Source organism: Pezoporus occidentalis, unplaced genomic scaffold, assembly GCF_034315485.1.
Source record: "Pezoporus occidentalis ecotype Australia unplaced genomic scaffold, CSIRO_AGI_Poc_V1 ctg47, whole genome shotgun sequence".
Classification (NCBI taxonomy): domain Eukaryota; kingdom Metazoa; phylum Chordata; class Aves; order Psittaciformes; family Psittacidae; genus Pezoporus; species Pezoporus occidentalis.
This window is the reverse complement of record NW_026915802.1, coordinates 648,132-668,366: the sequence shown is the minus strand read 5'-3', so window position 1 is coordinate 668,366 and position 20,235 is coordinate 648,132. Positions and strand designations below refer to the sequence as shown.

The window sequence follows — 20,235 nt, the reverse complement described above, 5'->3', positions numbered from 1 at the left end:
TACATGGTTGTTTCTTCCCCAATTCTTTGTAGAGTTCCTTGTACCTGAAAAATATTTATTAACATAATCACCTCCTCCTGTTTGTTAGTAGTTTGTAGTGCAGTTTGTTATCTGCAGCAGTCCTGTGCTACATTATTTCCTTTGCTGATAGTTTTGATTGAAATAGAAACTGCTGATGGATTTCTGCAAAGGGAAGACCTTTCCTCCCAAATAATGAGTATCACTTTCGTTGTTACAGTGACCTATGATAGAGACTTTGTTTTTACTTTAATTGGAGGTCTGTGACAAGGGAGTTAAACAGATTTCAGAACTGTAGTTCAAACAGGTATCTGAGTGATGAAAATTCAATGAGAAACTGACTGTTGGTGAGTTACTGGGGAAAGGTCACTGTTGGCATAACTTCCTTCAGTACTCAGAGGACCACAGTGACAGAGCTTGGCAGACTTCAAGATTCTAGTTTAGATAAAATATGGACCTTTGCTCAGGAATGGTGTATCTAAATCAGCCAAGCAAGTCAGAGTAGTTTACTGCACTTGCCTGAGGTCACAAAGAAAGTCAGTATCGGAGATGGAGTATTGCAACTGCAGGCCTTTGCTCAGGCTGTGTGCCTCCAGTATAGAAACGTATAACCTGTCCAATCTTGTCTCCATGGGACAGTGTTAATATGATTAGTGAATGCTTCAGCTTTCCCATCAAACTGCTAGTGGGGACCTCTAACAGGGCAAAATCTGCACCATCCAACTCTATAGAAATTAACTGCAAGTTGAAAGATTTGATGATCATATTGTCATCTATCTTATATTCCACCATGAAAGGCATTAAAATACTAACACATCTGATCCTCTGAAATGCCACCTGGCATTTGAACAACATCATTCTTTGTGCATGTAGAATATTTTTCTCACATGGATCTTGCTGATTTCCTCTCATTCTCAATTCTCTCTGCTGATTGTCACATATCATTTCAAGAGCTAACCCCATCTCTGACTGCAGCTATTTGTTATCAGCTCCTTTGCCTTTACCACTTCCATTTGTAATTTAAACACCCTAATTTAATAGGTTTGTCTCATTATTTTGATTAATCATATTAACTCCTATTAATTAAGAGATGGATTTAGGTAATGACAGAGGTTAATATAGTCAGTTTTCTTTTTCCCTGGTTTTCCAGGGGAAGGGGGGACATAGGGGTAGGACCGGAAAATCAAAAGACTAGAAAGAGTGAAAAAGAGAAACTGTTGGGGGAAGGGGGAATCTCAGTCAGCAATCAGAAATTCCCTGCTAATTGAATGTCTGATTTTATTAATGATGAAATTTATAAAGGTCCTTAAGAAAAGAAAAGAATTTAGCCAGTTCAGCAGTTAAGTGTGAATATTAACTAACTCCAAGATAAAAGTTAAAATATCCATTTTCTTTTCTCTAGTTCTTTAAATAAAAAGCTCTCTTTGACACTTCATCCCATTAGAGCTTTAGCTTCTTTTGCTACCCATTGCTAAATGCCTAGAGACTGTGCAGAGAATGTAATGTCCTGGATGGTTTAAGAAATGCTGACCTTGGAGGGCAGGAAGTTAATACATGGATCACCATAGTGCTTATTTTCCTTGATGCCTGCTCCCTCATACTGCTTTAGTAAGTGGAATAAGGGTTCCAGCTCTGCCTTATGCTCTGTGTCTACTCCATCACTCTTGTTTCCCTGATGCTCAAGAAAAAATGAACTGCAAACAATGTCAGATTCAGACTGAACTTTGTGTAGTGTTGTGGGCTGCATTTCCATCTCAACAAAGGCATGGTGAATCCTTTGCTTATCGAAGTCCCTCCATGACAAGATCTCATGGTTATTACTCTTAGGCATGTCCAGCAGCAGACTGTTCCTAATTTGTCTCTTTCTTTTTCCTTAGTTGTACCAACTCTATAAAGGCATAATATCCCATTTGAGGAGGGGAAGCCTCCCAAAGCCTAGCCTATAGCCTAGCCCAATTGCCCTCATGCAAACTACAGCATGAGGGCAATCAGTGGAAAACACTATTATCCTGTGCTCCATGACATTTAAATCAACCTGCTTCAATGAACATTTGAACCAAAAGCCATTTTGGAGCTGAAGCTGGTTTGTAGTGAATTGTGGGGTAACTGTGCAAGATCCCAGAGTAAGCAGTTAACCTTTCTCCTTACCAGAAAAGAGGATTTTTCTGACAATGGTATACCAAATAAAGGGAGGTAACTGTATAGGTAGAAAAAAAACATTATTCAAACCCTAAATTAACAAATATGAGCAAAGAGTTTGCATAAATTGTCTCAAATCTAAGTAAAAAATAATTAGAACAAACTGTTACCAAAGAAGAATTTAACTGTGAGAGAACTTGACATCATTGTATATACTTTTCCAGTAAGTGTTGCTGTTGAAAAGTAGTGCTCACGTTCTGCCTTGTGAAAGACAGACAGTAAGGTTTATAAGACCTTCTAGTTTAAAGTGCAATAAATAGGTTTAAAGACCTTCTAGTTTAAAGTGTAATAAATAAATAAATTACAAAAAGAAGCACCAAGAACATGTGGAACATTTCCTGTGAGGTCTTTGGAAAAATACTTTTTAAGTATGATCAATTGTAGTCATTGTATTTATGTTAACTCAGTAGAATATGTTGTCTGTGGAAGGACAGACAGTACCCATTGACTATCCAGATTTTGTGACTTCAGTACCTTCCCTTGCTCTCAGGTAAAAGTTTCACCTTGCTTTACCTTGCTTTAAGGTAAAGTTTGCAATGTAAACAGTCTCATGTGAGTTTTTAATTTCACCCAGCTGGAGTCCTTATACCTAACTTGACTGCCACTCAGGAGAAATTTTAATATAAATTCCAGAAGATGATTACTTTTCGGTGATCTGTGATTTAAATAGCAGAAGTCTTAAGCAGAATTTTTCCATAATCAGTATTTCAGAGTGGATGAATGAAACAGATTTCAGTTCAAAAGCCACTAGAGCAGTTGAAGTCTCATAAGACTGACTGACCTTTTTGTGACTTTGGTGAGAACATCAAAAAACAATTTTGCTTTTTCCATGTTTCATAACAGGTGAAAATATTCCACATTTTAAGATTGTTGGCAGCTTGAGAATGCTGTCAGTCTGTTTCTATGATGTCAGAAAATGCTATAAAATTAACATCTTTTTTATTGTTGGGTTTTTTTTTTCATCTCTGCTTAATATAAGCATGAGTCAACTAGGGAATCATTTCTATGCAAAATGACAGTTGACCTGAGCAGTGGATAACCACGAGTGAAAAATCCAGTTGGTGTTCCCAGTCTAGTATCTTTTGGCTTGTATACAGAAGTATAAATATGTAGGACTTGAATTAAAAAAGTACAAGGCTCAGAAGAGAGAAAATTCTAGGCATGTAACATTAAGGGACTTCAGAAATAGATGACTGGAAGCATTTAAATGCAGTCTGACATTATGAAATGACCCAACAAAATTTCTCTAAATTGGGAATTGGAACAATACAACTGGCAGTGTGTTTTTGTTCAGAGAGCTAAGGTCTTGTTCAAGTAGGGAAAGCCTCACAGGCAGACTTTGTCCCTCTAGAGTTTCCCTGCATGATTACCGACCCAATCACAGCTGCCTCTTTACCTGAGGGTATTCCTAAAACTCCAGCCTCTGAAATCCTGCTTTTTCCTGGAAGAATTCTCATTTTATTAAAAGCATGCAAATCTTTTATCTCTACAGAAGAGCTTGAAACAGTGGAATGTTAAAAGTTCAGAAAATGTAAAAGCCTGGTAGAAAAATCCCATGCTTGTATAGGCATATATATAAAAATAAAATTTATATATAAAATACAACAGTACCTCATGATTTTTAAGACAGTTTTGAGATTATTTTGAAACTATCAGTGATTTCAGTGGGGGTTTAGATGGACAGACGATACAAGATACAACATTTTCATTGTGGGATTGGGAGGACTGGACTGGCTCCTTTTTGGAGACTTTTAGTGGATAGAGTTTGAATTAGCATGTGTCTAAAGGGCAAGTTTGAATAAAAGAGCTTGACTTTAATGTTTTTGATTTTTTCTCATACTTTTTTAAGTTTGAGGTATAGATCTTTTTAATTAACAGTAGACACACAAGCAGAGATTTGCATAGTACAAGTACTGAATAGGGAACAGCAGGTTGCAATACTAGCCTCTGACTAAAAATAAAGATAAAAAAATAGCATTACATAAAGATATGATACTTTTTTCGAAAAAAAGCTGTGGTAGTTTAATTCTGATTTTACTTCTGTTGTATTATGCCAGACAAAAGTCAGTAGAGTCGCTTTACAATGTACGGTAGCGTGGGTTTGGAACTGTATCTTAAAATATTACATGCAAGTGTATACACACATCTTTGTGGGTGCACTGCATCTCTTTGTCTATGTATATTCAAGTGTATATATTTCATGGTTGCTGTCTGCATCATTCACTTCCAAACCCAGCATGCGTTCATTTTCATAACTTTTTTGTTCTATTACAATATTAATGGGACTATCAATGGGAAAGGACAAGAGAAGCATTTTTAATGTTTATCTGACAGTTGCAAATTTCACTTGAGGTTGTTTACTGGGATCTGATTGTTGGCAAAGAGAAGGAAGAAAGGCAGCAAGATGAATGGGATCACAGAAAAAAGAGATGTATTTATGGGTTCTCTTAGCACCATCTAAGAGTAATAAAAAGTCCTGTCTTACCCCTCCTTTACCAAGTCTTAAGTTTTAAGCAGCAAAAAAAAAACAAACAAACCAGGGATTGTTATTAACTTCTGTTTAATCCAGGTGGTCTGTTCAAAGTGAATCACATTGCATTTAGATATGTGAAAGTTAGATGTAGGTCTCAGTGTATATATTTATTCTCATCCAGCGTATTTTCTCTAGTGGGGGAAATGACTGGGAATGAGAGCATTCATGGACTTGTGGGTGAACCTGCAATGTGATGTCAAACTGTATACCAAATTGCTGTGGGAGCTTGCCTTGTTGTCCTTCAGTTCTAGGACTATCCCAAGTGAGGTTTATTTGTTATGGGTAGAGCTCAACCTCTTCTCAGTTTTGTTCTGCAGTTTTACAGACCCTAAGTTTTACAGATCCAGGCACTGCACCTCCAAATTTTCGGTGCTGTAAACATCACATCTGACAAAAAAAAAGACCCAACAAAACAACCAAAACCAAAAAGTCTTGGAATTCCGCTTGTATTTTTAGTTCATGCTTTAAAAAATTTAAGTGCCAGTTTTTCAACTGGAAGTGTAGAGAGCCTAACTTTACCCCAGCCAGTGTTCAAGAAGAGAAAAAATTATAGACTATAAATAATACAAAAATGGTAGAATGATAGCTTAAGAGTACTGAGTTCAGCTCTGGTTGGTTGCCTCTGTTACAGATTACTGCAGAAATACACAAATTTTAGAACTAGGTAGCAGGCTGAGTTTGGAAAAACAGGCTGTTTCATCTGAGGGAAAATCTTTGGAGAAGAGCATGGAAGTGTGAGGGGAAGGTTTAATTTTCCATGCAAACTGAAATGCAAAATAACTGACTATGTAAATTTGAACTGTGAAATGCTTCTTACTGGGAATTGCAGCTCATGTTCCTCTCACTAGGCTGGGCTTTTTTTTTGTGGATTAGGTGTGTAAGTTGACACCCCCTGAGAACCTTTGGTGAGAACTTAGACCCCCACTACAGAGCACTGTGGCAGATCATTTTTTCTTTTTTTTTTAAATTAAAAAGTTTCCACAGGAAGCAGAAGCACTCCCAAAATTGTAATTGTGGCAAAGGTAATTGATTTGGGGGAAGGCTTGCAAGAGCTTTCAGTTGTCGGTATGTAAAATAGTTATTGTCACAGTTCATGAATTCTTACTGTGTTTTGAAATATCAGAATAAGAAAACAATAAATCTGGAAAGGAGCAGATATAAAACCCTTTGAAAAGAAATCAAACAGCTACACAAAATGGGGCTCTTGGCTGTAATGGATGAGTTCTATCATTTGCTGTCTTTTGGCAAAGCAGTTCTCAGCCAGAGCTAGACTGTTTCGTCATGTGCTGAAATAGTGTGTCTGAAATATACATTTCACAGGTAGTGCACAGGAAAGCAGCTTTTGGATGGCTAAAGAGGGAATTTGACAATGAACCAGTCAACCAAACCAGTGACCTCTCTGAGATGCTTTTGTGAGCCTGCCTGATCTGTGAGCATTTGGGCTGGATGGTTTTGGTAGTGGCTTTCTTTTCTAGCATATGGTCCTGCTTTTTCTGGATCTCTCTCTTCCCTTTTCTATAGTTGGGAAGAGCTGTGCAGGCAGACTGCATATAGTCATCCCTGCAGTCCAGCTGCTTTGAAAGCTGCCTTGTGGAAGCGAGGGAGGAGATTAGAAAATGCTTCATCGCTGCTTATGCCAGGGATCCCAGAGAGACACAGAGGCATTGGTGGAGTCCACACATCACTGGCCAGTAGCTACACTCACTGTTTATCAATTACAAGGACTAATTTCTATTTGGTGTTAGGTTTGGATTAATTACAGTGAGGTTCCTTTCAGTAGTTAGGTTAATTACAGCTGGGTATTCCCTGTTGTCACTGTCCCCAGAAGAGGGATCTGATCCTAGCTGCCTGCAGAATTCAAATTTGAACCAGGACTAGGGCCGTCTGGACCAGTGGTTTTATTTAGAAGCCGGTGGAGCAGCAACCATGTTGCACACATCTTCGTTGCCTCAGGCTTCCCCAGCGCCTTTAAAACAATCTAGATTTGGTGTATCCCTCTTTGGAGGCACTCCTAATGCACTTTACACAACAGGCACTATAGGCTTACCTATTCCCTTGCTTCTGGGCTCCACATGTAACTCTCACCTACAGCGCCACTGCTGCTGGCTGCCTTAAAGGCTGGAGGCTCCATACTTGGAAGAGTCCTATACTTAAATAGTGAAATTGTTGTACAGTATCTGCACATCTATTAACTGACTGCTGGGGCCAAAACCACTGTAACTTCTCGCAATTTTGCTGCAAACTGGCCTTTGGATTCCAGTTCTGTGTAGTATAACAGCCTCAGCAAGCTACCATCATAAAAGCAGTGTCAGCAGGGCCTTTATCTCTGGCATGCATCTGCCTACATCTTCAGTCCCGGTCATTGCATCTTTCTAAGCTGGTACCTCTGGGAAGAAGCTATTGTGTCCTTTGGCCATGAACACAGCCATATGCACAGGGTACAGCCCCATCTATTGGGCTAAGCACTAAACTGAAAGCCCAGGGTCTTTAGATACCCCTTTTAGTGCAGCTAAGTCACTTCACTGTCCAGCTTCTTACTCTAGGGAATGGAATTCAGCACCGTCTTGCAAAGCAAGGGCAAATGAGTGCAGCTGTTAGACTGGCAGAGTGAGAGGGAAAGGAGGATGTTGTGGGTGACCAAGAATATAAATGAGATTAGGTATTCAAATCCATTGATGGCTAATAAATGGAATGTTTTAAATGCAGCCCTTGGCCTTATGAAGTCTTTAAAGGACTGGGTGCTAGATGAGTATACCTGGAGAAGGTGGCCTATTTTTCCTAAATATCTGGTGCTAGCTGTTGCTGTGACAGAATATCTGGTGTGATGGACTTTTGGTCTGTCTTTTAGTATGGACTCAATAATGCACATTTTGCTATGACAATCAATATGAACTCCAATCTTGAGAATGATGGTTAGTTAATAATGTTTAAAGCTATGAAAAGATCCTTCAGCAACTCTTCACTCCAGTTGTCTTTGCTCTGTCCTTGCAGCACTTCTACAAGTCTGTTTTCCTGCATTCCAACAAGTTAACAAGTACCAGGGCCTACATGGGGAGCCCAGGTCCTGCTCTCAGAATTGCTGGTAGGGACTTGCTTAACCTCTGATTATGCAATTCTGTTCTGAACTAATATCCTGCACTGATCTCTGACTATGCTGTGCTTGTGAGATTGCTGTGTTTCAGAGGCAGTTTAAGGCAGAGGTCCTTTTGTGTTGATACAAGAGCTGATGTTAACATCGTTGTTCTAGAATTTGACAGATGTGTTAATTATATTCTGTGTTCTCTAAGAGCTGTTACTGCAATACTCTTCACTTTCTGTCCTGACTGTTGCTGCCTGAGTTGTGAAGTAACCTGACACATATCTGTTTTAGAGGTGATAGTGTTTTAAAGGGAGGTGAAATGATTTTCATATGTGAACTCCAATGTATTTTTGAAATGAAACACTACATGTGCCTAGCAGTAGTAGATAATAGGACTTCTTTCAACCTCCATCTGAGCAACAAAGCTGCTGCCATCTTGGTGTTTTGTGTACAGCTGTGAAGTAAAACAGTATTTAGAAAAAACATGTATCCTGTATCAAAACTGTAAGACATAAAATTAAGCAACTGGGGGCAAAGCTTCCCCAGAACTCCTCCCTGTTTTCAAAAATCCTAAGTAAGTTTAAATTTGAGCTATGGTGGTTGCTGATGGGTTAGGCTGGTAATATTCAGACTTGCTCCTGTGACTTTATGTGGCTGAGAAAGGAAGAAATTTTGAAGCTTAGAGAAGTTTTTTCCAGAAATCACATGCCTCTTTTGCCTTTCTGCTTGGGAAGAATGTAAATGTGAGTGTGTTTCCTGGTGATTGTCCAGGTGAGAGCCTCTTCGGCATTCCACCGAACGGCCACCTGTCTGCCTGTAATAAATGATGGCTATAAAGGGAAGTGATCGCAGCCATGATACAGCCAGAGGCATTTGTTTATATTCTTATAATATGTATCAGATTGAATGGAAATTATCATTTACAATTGACAAATGGAGAGTGGAGATAGTTGGTGGGTATGAGGAAGCTTAGACAGATCTGGGCCAGCTGCAAACTTTCTTCAGTGAAGGCTGTCTGCAGAATGCAGGTGTCAAGCCCGCCAGTGATTAAAGGTGAAGCTGGAGGCTTGCTTGTGTTAATGATACGCATAGCTTTTCACAGCAGCACATTGTCAGTAAAGCCTCTTGCTGGTTTCTCAGAAAGGATCTTGATGGGTAGAGGCTACCATTTTGCCAAGGGAATGTGTAATTAAATGGGGGCCAAACCAGAGAAGTATGGGCATGTCCCCAGCATCATAGTTCTGACATGTTCTGTTGCCCCTCACAGTCTGAGTGGTGTACAAGACCAGGATTGCTGAACCTAAGGAGAGCACACCTGGCTGGGTGCAGAAGTGCTAGTATATGTTACAGTGACCATAATACTTTTGCGTGTACAGGGGAAAGGGGTATTCCTTGGATCTCTTTCAGATCAACTCTGCCTTATATGACTACTTTCCTGAATGGCTGCTACTACTTCTCCCTCTTGTCTGCATGTAGAATGGAGAGAAGGTGAAGAACTGATCGGTGGCTTGAGAGAGAAAGTGCATTCAATCTGCAAGCAAGCTTAATGTTTTAAGCTCCCACTAACATTTGATCCTTTCTGGCAAGTTTTGGGAGAGATACTGGAACTAAAGAAAAATCTTGGACTAAAGATAGCAAAACAGTTTCTCAAGACAAATGACACTATCTCTGCTGCTTGGCATAAATATAAAACTAGACTGGACAAATCTCTAGAAAATATGCAGCTGGTAGAAGCGGTGAACTGTGTGCCCTTTATGAACTAGTTGTGGGAAGATCTTTCTGGATTCTACATGTAAAGACCTATTCCTGCAAATATCTGTAGTGATTTGCCATGTTCTTATTTCCTGTGTGAAGCTATTTGGAGGTGGGTTTGTTGAAAAAAATGAAGTGGGAGTGGCAATGGAAGAGAAGTGCAGATGAGAGTGCTCCCCTCTGAAGATATTCCATATAGGCCCAGCCACCAAGGGTGTTTAACTTTGAGTCTATGGCATACAGAACTGACTTGAGTGAAAGCTCCATATAAAAGGGCCATCACATGGCAACTGCTAGAAGTGGGAATAGATCTGGTTATAAGTTGCCTTTCTGTTTGCCTTTCCCTTTCTGTGCTCTGCTTCCTGTTTACTGAAGTGCTGCCTTGTGCCTTGTAAGGGAGGCTAGCCTCTAATTCTTGGAATCTTGCCCTAAATCTGACTTTTCAGTTTGGTAGAAAACATATGTCCCAGATCTCTGAGAACTCATTATTTCTGCTGGATGGTTAGTTCAGGGAGTGCTGCAGTCAACCCTGTGCGAGGACTTTCAACTTGGCAAGGAATGCTTGCTCTCTTAATTTTCTGCCCAGATACTGAATATTACTAGGGAAAGGGCTGCATGAGTTAGGTAGCGCAAAACAAGGTTACAAAAAACCAAAACTTTTAAAAGAAGCCTCAGTTTCTTCCTAATGCCTTTGTCCTAGTGATGGCTGTTACTTTAGGTTTCCCCACCAGCAGAGGAAGCTATTAGATACAAATGAACTTTCATTTTTCTTAAGCTGCTACCAACTAAGATGCAAATGGTGTTTTGTCTGACTTGCATGGGACAGCAAACTGTTCTGACTGTAGACCCACTGCCTCTGGCTTGCTTCCCTGTCTTAGATTTTGTTTTACACCTCATGTTTGTGCACTGTGAAGGCTCCTCTCCAGAGATCTGGCTTAGATAGAGCATACTACTCTTCTCACTGTTGCCCGCTCTTGCTAGGACAGACAGTTCCTTGCATAAGTTCATAAATCACATTATGTGATCAATACATACTTTCCATATTGAAATTCCAATAATCAGCTTGCCTGAGCAAGTAGGAGACCAAACCTGGTACATACATACCTCAAATCCTGTTACATCTATCAACATGTTTCTTTAAGAATTTTGTCACAGATGCATTGTAAATTCTTTAGAGCAGTAATTCTGATGTGTTTCTGCTTGCAAAGCATCAGTCAACAGTGGGACATTGTTTTTATCCCTGTGCTCAGAATTATGTGTTTGTTTTAGCTTTAATGTCACAGCTGTGGGCTTGTATTCCTAGTTCTGTCACTGACTTCTGTGCCCTGGAGAACTCACTATTGGTCTCTGTACTGTACTTTTTGATGGGACAGCAATACTTTCTTCTGGAACCATTCAAAGTCTTCAGGCAAGAAGAACCACTCAAGCAATGCTTTGTGAGTAAAACTGCTAGGCTCTATGATAAAGGAGAAACTCAAAAATCCTTTTGCTATTTTCTTAATATATTTTTATTTGGAAAAATTAAACTGCCTTTATTGTACAGCTTGCAACAGCAGAACTTCAACACCTGTTTTAAACCTGAAAGTTCTTACAGTAAAGAAGAAAGAAAAAAAAAAGAACAACCAAACAACCCTCTTGGTTTTCTGTAGGGTTTTGTTGGTTTTGGTTTTTCTTTCCTCCTTAGCTTTACCACATTGTGTGTTTTACACTGACCAATTCTTGTCCTCTTTTTATCCAGAAAAGCATAGAATGATGTTTTGAGGGGAAATCTAAGGCAGTTTGAATTTATCCACTCAGTTCTGGTGTTGAGTGATGAGTAAAGAGTTAACTTTGCTTAGATAAATGCAACTTTTGTCATGCTATCATAAATTAATTCTGTGCAAATGTAACAATTAAATTAGGTATTGGCAGCAATTAGGTGTTATCTCCTAAATATATTTGTTGGGAGGTGCTGACACATACCTGTAATTGCAATGTGTGATGGGGTGGAGAAGAATGCCTTTTAAAAAACCTCCTAAAACAACAAAAACACGTAACAAAACAACCAACTCCTCCTGTTCTTTGGTGGTTCACTTTCTGATGTCTGATGGGACTTTATTCATCTGAAGGGTAGTGGTGTCCCATTTGACTGATATTTAAGTAATAAATTAATTTGCTGCAGCTTCAGTATAGCTGTGCTTATCTGCTTTAAAGTTTAGTTGAGCTTTGTCTTGTATGTGCTCACTTCATTCTCTTCTTCTAACTTAAGTTGAAAATGTCTGCTACCATGTTCATTTGGGCATTCTGACTTTCATTCAGAGCGACACTGAGCTACAGAAACATCAAAAATGAAAGAGGTAATAGGCAATGACAGCACATCACAATAAAGTTATTTCATTAAATACTGAACTCATATTATTAAAGTTATGTGGGATACAGGAGACTGATTATGTAGCTGCAACCTGGGTATTTTCACGGCTGCAAAGGTTTCCCCCTAGTATGAACTGCTCTGTCCTGGGTGTGGGCTTTCTTTTTCCAACCAGGACTTCTGTATACAGAATCCTGACCTTTACACCAGTCTGGGAGGTCCTTACTATTTCATAATCACATATGTACGGAAAGTGTTGTGGAGAATGAGGGGAATTGAAAAGGATCAAATTAGTGTATAGGGGATTGTTGTGGTTTAAACCCAGTCAGGTAGCTTGTTCACTCACTCCCCCCCTTTTCTTGCCCTCCCCCTGCTCTCAGAGGGACAGAGAGGAGAATCGAAAAGAATGCAACTCCCATGGGTTGAGATAAGAACAGTTTAGTAACTAAGGTATAACACAAATCACTACTGCTACCACCAATGATAATAATGATAAAGGAAATAACAAGGGAAGAGAATACATCATCTCACCACCAGCCGACCGATAACTCGCCCCCCCCCAGCCCGACCAAGCTCTGACCGATACCTCCTCCAACCCTGCAGTCTCCCAGCCCTTCCAGCTAACTCCCAGTTACATCCTGGGCATGACGTGCTGTGGTATGGAATACCTCTTTGGTCAGTTTGGGTCAGGTGTCCTGTCTCTGCTTCCTCCTGGCTCCCCCTCCTCCCTGGCAGAGCATGAGCCTCACAAAGTCCTTGGCCAAACCAAAACATCCTTGTTATCAGCTCTGTTCCCGAGCTGAAAGTCAAAACACTGCACTACACCAGCTACCAAGAAGGGGAAAAATGACTGCTACTGCTGAACCCAGGACAGGGATACAGTCAGTGAAGCTGAAAAATAAGTGTGAGCTTTTACAGTGCTAGTGAGAAAAGGCTGAGCATGGTTCCTCAGCATGCTTCCTAGAGGAAAGTATCTTTACTCTGCCCTTGGTAGGGAAAGTCCACCTCTGTCCTCTCTAGCCTCATTGACAAAATTAGTGGGAACTATGGCAGCATGCAGCAGCTGTAAAAGTCTGAATGAGAATTTACATAGCTTGGTGTCCTGTTTGACAATGGCACTATTGCATACTTCTGGGAGAACAGCAGTGTTTAGTAAGGCAGTAGTTTAGAGGCTTCCTGAGCCAAATGTTTCATGTTAACCACTGTGATGAAAGGTCCATACAAAGACCTCTCTAAGCACATTCTGAACTGTATTTAGCAAAGCAAGAGGCAGAGCAATATGAATTAAATCTTTTTGTGATCCCTGAAACATACACAGAAGTGTAACCATAATACCTTCATCCAGCTCCAGAGCAGCTTGTACAGCAGCAGTGCTCTGGCTGTTTTGGTGAACGTGGATTAAAAATTCAAAGCTCATCTTCAAAATAGATGGGAAGGAGTTAGGTGAAACACTGTGACCTGGAAAAGGGAGGACCAGAAAATGCCATCTGTATGGGGCATTGTTCCAGACCAGAAGAGTTCTTGTTTGTTTGGTATAGGATTTGAATCACAGAAGGTACTCGATCTCACTCCATGAATGATTATTTGTCTTGTTATGGAGAGGAACGGTAGCCTTGTTAATAAGGCTGCAGAGAGCCCTGCCATCATCTTAATCAAAAGTTTGGAGTTAATTATATCAGAGACCCTCCAAATTTTCTAGCTTTCTCAGAGCCCATGGCACTCATAGTTCCTATATGAAGCAGAACTAATTGTATATACCTGCCTTCCTTGCTCAGGGCTGTGGGGCCTGGAATATGAAGGAACGTTTATGTGTAGGCGGCTGGGCTGAAGATGTACAGTGGAGAAGGGATAATGCCTTAGATGCAGTACAGGAGCCTGCAGACTGGTCATGGTTGTGTACGTTATAAGCCCAAATAGGAACAGGCTGTGTATAATCTCACCAACTCTCGGCAAGCTCAGCCACAAATTCCTAGCAAGCCAGTGTTATTTAGAAAGAACACCAGCATCTATTTTGAAGAAAATAATACATCAGCCATTGCTTGTTAGACAAAGTGATAAAAAGCCTACCGTAGCGTATGGGATTTCCTTTCTAACAGGTTTACTGCTTGCTGGCGTTCCCCTACCTTTTAAGGAGAATCAGGGCTTTGAGTTGTTTGTTGGATTTTGCATGTGTGCTATTGTCCTCTTCTTGCCCTTTTCCCACCTGCTGGTTTCTCTTCTCTGTATCTGGGCCTTCCAGGCTGATATATACCTGCAGCATGGATGTGGACATGTGCAGGTCTGGTATAAAGCTATCCCCTTTCCTCTCGACTCCCATAGCATGTGCCAAATATGTTAAGAATCAGTCGGGAGGACTGCTACAAAAATAATAGCACTGGTATTATCTCTGCTCCTCCTGCTCCTGTAGGGCTCCCTATGCAGCATTTATGCATTGTTGATAACAGGGTGGTGATCGCACCTCCTTCTATGATCCTTGGAAGAAGAGTCCCACTATGTGATGTTAGACATTTATCTTACTCTTGAAGATTTTTTTCTGCCCTCCTACTGTCTCAGCTGTGTACTTATTCTCAGATTTCAGTCTAGAAGGTGACCTCTGCATTTTGCTCCATTGGTGGGTAGGGCACAAAGGGACCCTAGAGCACTGATGTCTCTTTCCTTTCTTTGCCTGGAGGTCCTGCATGCAGGTGACTCTTCTTCCTATACAGGACTGATGGCAGTTCCCTCTGGAATGCATCAGTGCTGCCTCTATCCTGCATTGCTTGATATGAATGAGAGGTATAACATCTCTGGTCCTCCTTCTGTAACAGCTTTGCCCCATGTGAGGGGTGCGTCCCAGGGCAGTATCTCTCAACATATCCTTTGTGTTCTGGAACTGGCTTTTAGCAGTGATAATTACCTTCCCTGTACTTTTCTGCTTCGGAACCACCACATGCCTTACATGGGTTAATGAATGAAGTACCCCATAACATCAATTTCTCTCATTATGCTTGTTCCGGGGAGATGAAGGAAACTAAACGTTATGATGGGAACTGACAACAACTAGTTGAAGTTGCATGCAGACAGCCAGCTCCATCCGCTATACAAAAGTGTACATTCAATCAGAGCTGGATAGCTTTTGGGTCCTGACTTCCAAACACTAGGTAATGCTTCCTGTTCTTGCCTCTTTTCACTTTGGCTCTTCCTTCTGCCCACCTGAACCAATTCCAAGAGGAGAGAGCTAATAACACAATAACTTGGGGTGGGACTCTTTCCACTGCAGCCTCTCCCCACCCCCACTCCTGTCCATACAAGATTGATAATGAAACCGATACCTTTCACCGGCATAATTTTCATATTTAATGAGCGTGACTCAGAAACTATTACATTAATTAGTCAAATCCCACAAACCGTTAATGGTGCACGCAGTAATTAATATTGTATTCAATTAAAAGCTGACCTGTTTCAGGTGCCTTCCCCTGGTTTGGGGGACTCTTTGCAGACAGCGTATGTTTCAGTGCCTGAGGCCAAGCCTTTTATTTTGTTCCAGTGGTGGGCAAGGGAGGTATTCTTTTTTTCCTGTTTTGTTTTTATAGGCTTTTTCTCCATGAACATATGTTGGTTCCTCCACCTCCCCACCCCCCCATCTCTGAACGTGGCTGAGCTCACTATACAGACAACCTGCTTGCTGTGATTTATGGGTTAGCACAGTGCGGGGCTCACAGACTGGAAAATTTCCAGTTTACACAAGAATTCCCTGAAAAATGAGCTTGGTTAATTTCTTTCTTTCATTAATGAGTTTGAACTGTGGGATAATCTTTCTGAAACCCACTACCCTTGCCTTCACAAACCCTGAGAAGCAAAAAAGGCTCCTGTTCTGCTTCCACAGGGCTCAAAATCGCATCTTTTAACTAGCTGTGGACAAAAATGTGTGATCAAAACTTACTTCTGAAACTTCTTTAAAGAGGTGGGGTTATTCTTACCTGAAGGTGAGGGGTGGAGGGCCTAGGTCCTAATATTAATATTTCAGACCTGCACATCTGAGTTAGCTCACTGCTGTATCCTGTGGAAGCCTGCAAGGTTGCGGCTTGTTGGATGTGCAGGAGCAGGGTTCAGTCTTTGAGATAAACCTTTGTGTCATAATGGCACCCTCCTATTCAGGTCTAGTTCAGTGGTCACCTAAGATCCACAGACGATATCCAGTAGTTTTCTGTGGTATTTCTTCTTGTTCAGTAGGAGGTGAAGATTTGTACATAGGTCCAGTCACAATGCCCCTGTCTGCTGATGTGATTTGAGGAGCACTGTATATAGAGACCTCACAGCTGGGAGTTGTTGCTTGAAATCAGTTTGGGCCATTCCACCAGAATTATTAACAAACTTTTGTAAGACTTGTTTTTCAGTCATTTTTTTCCCCCTGTTGCCCTGATCAAAGTAATGGTCTGTTTCCAGGTGCTCTGCAGTGCCTCTATTCCCTGTTGAAGGGCTTGGAATAAGGTAGCTAATCCCTTCAGCAGATTTAGAGACCTTGTCTGGACTCTGTTCTGATTTCCTCTCCCTATGTATTGACGTGCAAGGGGGTAGTACTTAATGCAGCCTTCGATCTTCTCACTAGAATTGAATAAAGAGGAGGTATTGTCACCCATCTGTGTCACAAAAGGAGATATTGTCACCCATGTGTCTCACAAAAGTGGTGTCTTTAAATAAATATTAAAACAGGATTTGTAACAAAATCACTCTGCTTGCTTTGGAGCAATTTGGTATCTGCTCTGACCAAAGGCTTTTTCACTGAATCACTGCTCTCTGATCTCTTGGTTTCTGATGCCATGTTGCATTATTTTCACCAATAAATATGTTGCTATTCATACGAAGTTTCTGCAGAACAGAAGGGAAAAATACGCTTCTATTGAATATATGCTATTGCTACAAAGGCTTTGAGAAACACATGAAACATCAGTGTGATTTCTTCCTAAATAAGTTGTCATCTTTTGAGAAAATAAGAAATTCTTTGAAACAAAATAATACAGATGCTTTATAAACAACTATTATCTTAAGTCAATAAAATGTACTGAGAAGAAATGTCATGTACTATCATTAAAGACTTTCACAGCAAATCTAGTAATGGTGTCCACATACCAATGCCTCTTCATTAGTCCAGCTAAAATATTTATGTAGCATTTGCCACACTTATGATGTCTCTCAGTCATTTTTTTGTTTGTTTGTTTGTTTGTTTGTTTGTGGACCTCTGAAGCACTTTTCCATGGCTGTGTGCACTCCTGTATACTGAGCCTTCTGACAATGACACTGCTTCTTGTAGATTTCTTTTGTGATTCTCTTGCGAGGATTTTGAGGGATCACGGCTGTCTGCAGACTGTAAGCTGAAAACTGTTAGTGTGGATGATGCAGGCATATAGTATTTGACTTTAATGTTGTGTAGAGCAGGGAGAATGTTGCTTTCTGTTCATTGTCAGGAATTATTATATACTATATTAAATACCTCAGAAGTACCAGCTGAGGAAAGTATTGCTAATCTTTTAAAGCCTGCACATGCTTCCTTTGGAAGGGCAGGTATCAAGTGGGGATGATTATGAAAATGAATGAAATGGCTGACTGGAAGTGCTGATATGAATACTTGTGTACTCTGAGTCAGTACCGCTCAATTTTCACTGGGGGCCTGGAAATTTTAATGAGACCCATTCAACAAAGGTCAGTGGGCTGTTCGCTGTTCTGCTCAGTTGGTTGCACACTGCATGTCACTGCTGTGGCTGTCACTGCAACACAGTGAGCAGCTTGGGGCTGTGCTGGTACTGAAAAGCATGGAAGCTCCCACAGGACCATGGTAAACATCCTGTGATTTTGAGATTGCAAGGGTCAGGCAAAACTTACTTGCAAACTCCTTTCCCTTGTCATTGCTCTGAGTTATGTAAAGAAGGAATGGACTGTTCAAAATGACTGAAGAGAAGGTGGTTTGGAAATTCTTATCTAACTTCCAAAAGGCCTCTGCAAATCTCCGCTGTGGAAAGCTGATGGGACTTGCTGAGTATTTGAAAAAAATATAGGCTGTATTCTTGTACCACTGCTGGCAAGTACCTTGACAGGCATTTTGCCAGCCACAAAACACAAGTTGCCCGAGAAGCTGCAGGTTTAAGTGCTGCTAACATTCATACAGCAGGCAAAGGAAGAGCATGCTTGTTAATTCCTGAATACCTTTTTGTCATGGTTTAACCCCAGGTGGCAGCTGCTCAGTTACTCCCCCTTTGTTGAGATCGGGGAGAGACTTGGAAGAGTCAAAGTGGGAAAACTCATGTGTTAAGATCAAGACAGTTTAATAGGTAAAGAAAAGCCATGCGTGCAAGCAAAGCAAAGCAAGGAATTCATTCACTGCTTTCCGTTGGCAGGCAGGTGTTCAGCCGTCTCAAGGAAAGCAGTGTTCCATCACCTGTAACGGTTACTTCAGAAGACAAATGCCATCACTCCAAACATCTGTCCCTTCCTCCTCCTTCCCCCAGCATTATATGGTGAGCGTGATATCATATGTTACGGAATATCTCTTTGGTCAACTGGGTTGAGCTGTCCTGGCTGCATCGCATCCCAGTGTGTCTTTGTGCACTCCAGCCTACTTGGTGGGGTGGTGTGAAAAGCACTGTAATATAATGACCACATTGTTCATAGAATCTGCAATGCTTTGTGTTAAGCAGAGAGATCTTTAGCTTGGAAGGTTAGCTTACTTTGCCCTGATTTTTCTTAGTCAACATCACCAGTTCCTCAGGGATAAACTCCAGCTCCTGAAAATAACACAAAATTCACTTGGTTTCCTCTAACCACTTGGTCCAACATAGTGACATAAGGAAGCAAAGTTGAGCGCATATTGAAGCTGGGCTCCTGTCTTTCCTCTAGAGACTGAAGTTAAGGGGTGGCTTGTGGAATCCTCCTGGTGCACAGCAACACAGTCACTGAGTTGGCAGTTGTTTTTCTCCCATTATTAGGAAGTTTATTGTGCCTAAATGAAGGAAAAACTGATTTTTTTTTTTGGGGGGGGGGTGGGGAATGTAAAAAGTGCACATACTTCTTAACAGGAGTTCTCTAAGTCTTGGTCACTGTGCTTAAGTAGATTCAGCCTAATTGTAAGCTCTAAGATAGGGGAGCAGTATACCTTTGAACATGTGCTAAAGCATTGAAGGTAAGGCAGCTAAACAGAGAGGAGAAACCGTGGCCTGAGTATTGCTTGATAAAATTGGGATGCAAGAAGAGAGAGAGTACTCTGCATATGGTCTTCTTTTCTTATCCTCATTTAGAAATAACCCAAAAAATAAGTAGGGGAATGTTTCTTCTGCCTAGATTTCTAGGACAGTCCTACTCCTTTAACGTGATTTGCAAATAAGAATAAATTCAAGTTAAACTGATTGACAATCTCTAGGGAGAATCAGAGAAATAAAATGTGATTCATCTCTTTTCCTGCCGAACAAAAAGACACTTTTAGATCAAATTACATTAGGACAGTAGCTGTCTGCATATTTTTTTTTCTTTCTTTGTAGAAACACCCTCATTGAGGCTGCAAAAATATTGCAGTAAAGAGCTGAGAATATTACTTTGGTGAGTAACTAATTTGAAGAAATAATGAAAGCAGATGAAAAAAAAATAATCTGGATGTTTCTAGGTTTTAGTTTTTTGAATCTTTATCAGTTAATCAACCACAAGTGATTTGGGTTGATATATTTATAAAAAATGGGAAGGAACAAAGAATCTCACCTTAGGACATGGTACCACACCAAAGCAATTGTCTGCTATATCTGGTTGCAAATATGATGCTATTTTTTAGCAATGATGCTATTTTTTAGCAGCTCTACCAAAAATGCTTCTTAGAGAAGCCTAAGGGGTAAGGCCCATGTACAGTTCCTAGCCTCAGTGCTTATCCATTGGAAAGGCAACAGGATTTTAAAAATTATTCAGGTCTGAATATTATCCTTCTCCTTAAATCTATTTGCCTTGACATTTCTTTTTCTTCATACTAACTTTCTCTTGTAAGTGGCTGTTCTTGCTCCTACATCCATTGAGGTCTAGCTGGTCTAGGACTGCTGATTTATACCCAACAAGTTCTTCAGAGACCTGTGTGTCTTCACTGGTTCTGTCTGTAGGGAAAAGGGCATTTTTCTTTGCCACCATAATATCATGCTGAGCCCATTGTAGTTGAGCTTCTAGGGAGTTTCACGGGCATAATCAGACCTGTAAATCTGCTTATAATACATCCATACTGACAGTTATATAAATATAGACATGACTGCCAAAATGTGGTCATGCACAACCATAATGACACTTTAAGACCATAATGTTTCT

General features: G+C 40.6%; 1 long non-coding RNA gene across 2 annotated transcripts in view; it reads left to right on the top strand.

The window, feature by feature from the left end:
• Nucleotides 1-20,235, top strand: part of LOC134172749 (uncharacterized) — an 88,748-nt gene that overhangs the window by 28,552 nt on the left and 39,961 nt on the right. For both annotated transcript variants that reach the window (XR_009967996.1, XR_009967995.1), the window contains exon 2: nucleotides 18,304-18,419. This is a non-coding gene — a long non-coding RNA (uncharacterized LOC134172749). The remainder of the gene's footprint in view (nucleotides 1-18,303; nucleotides 18,420-20,235) is intronic.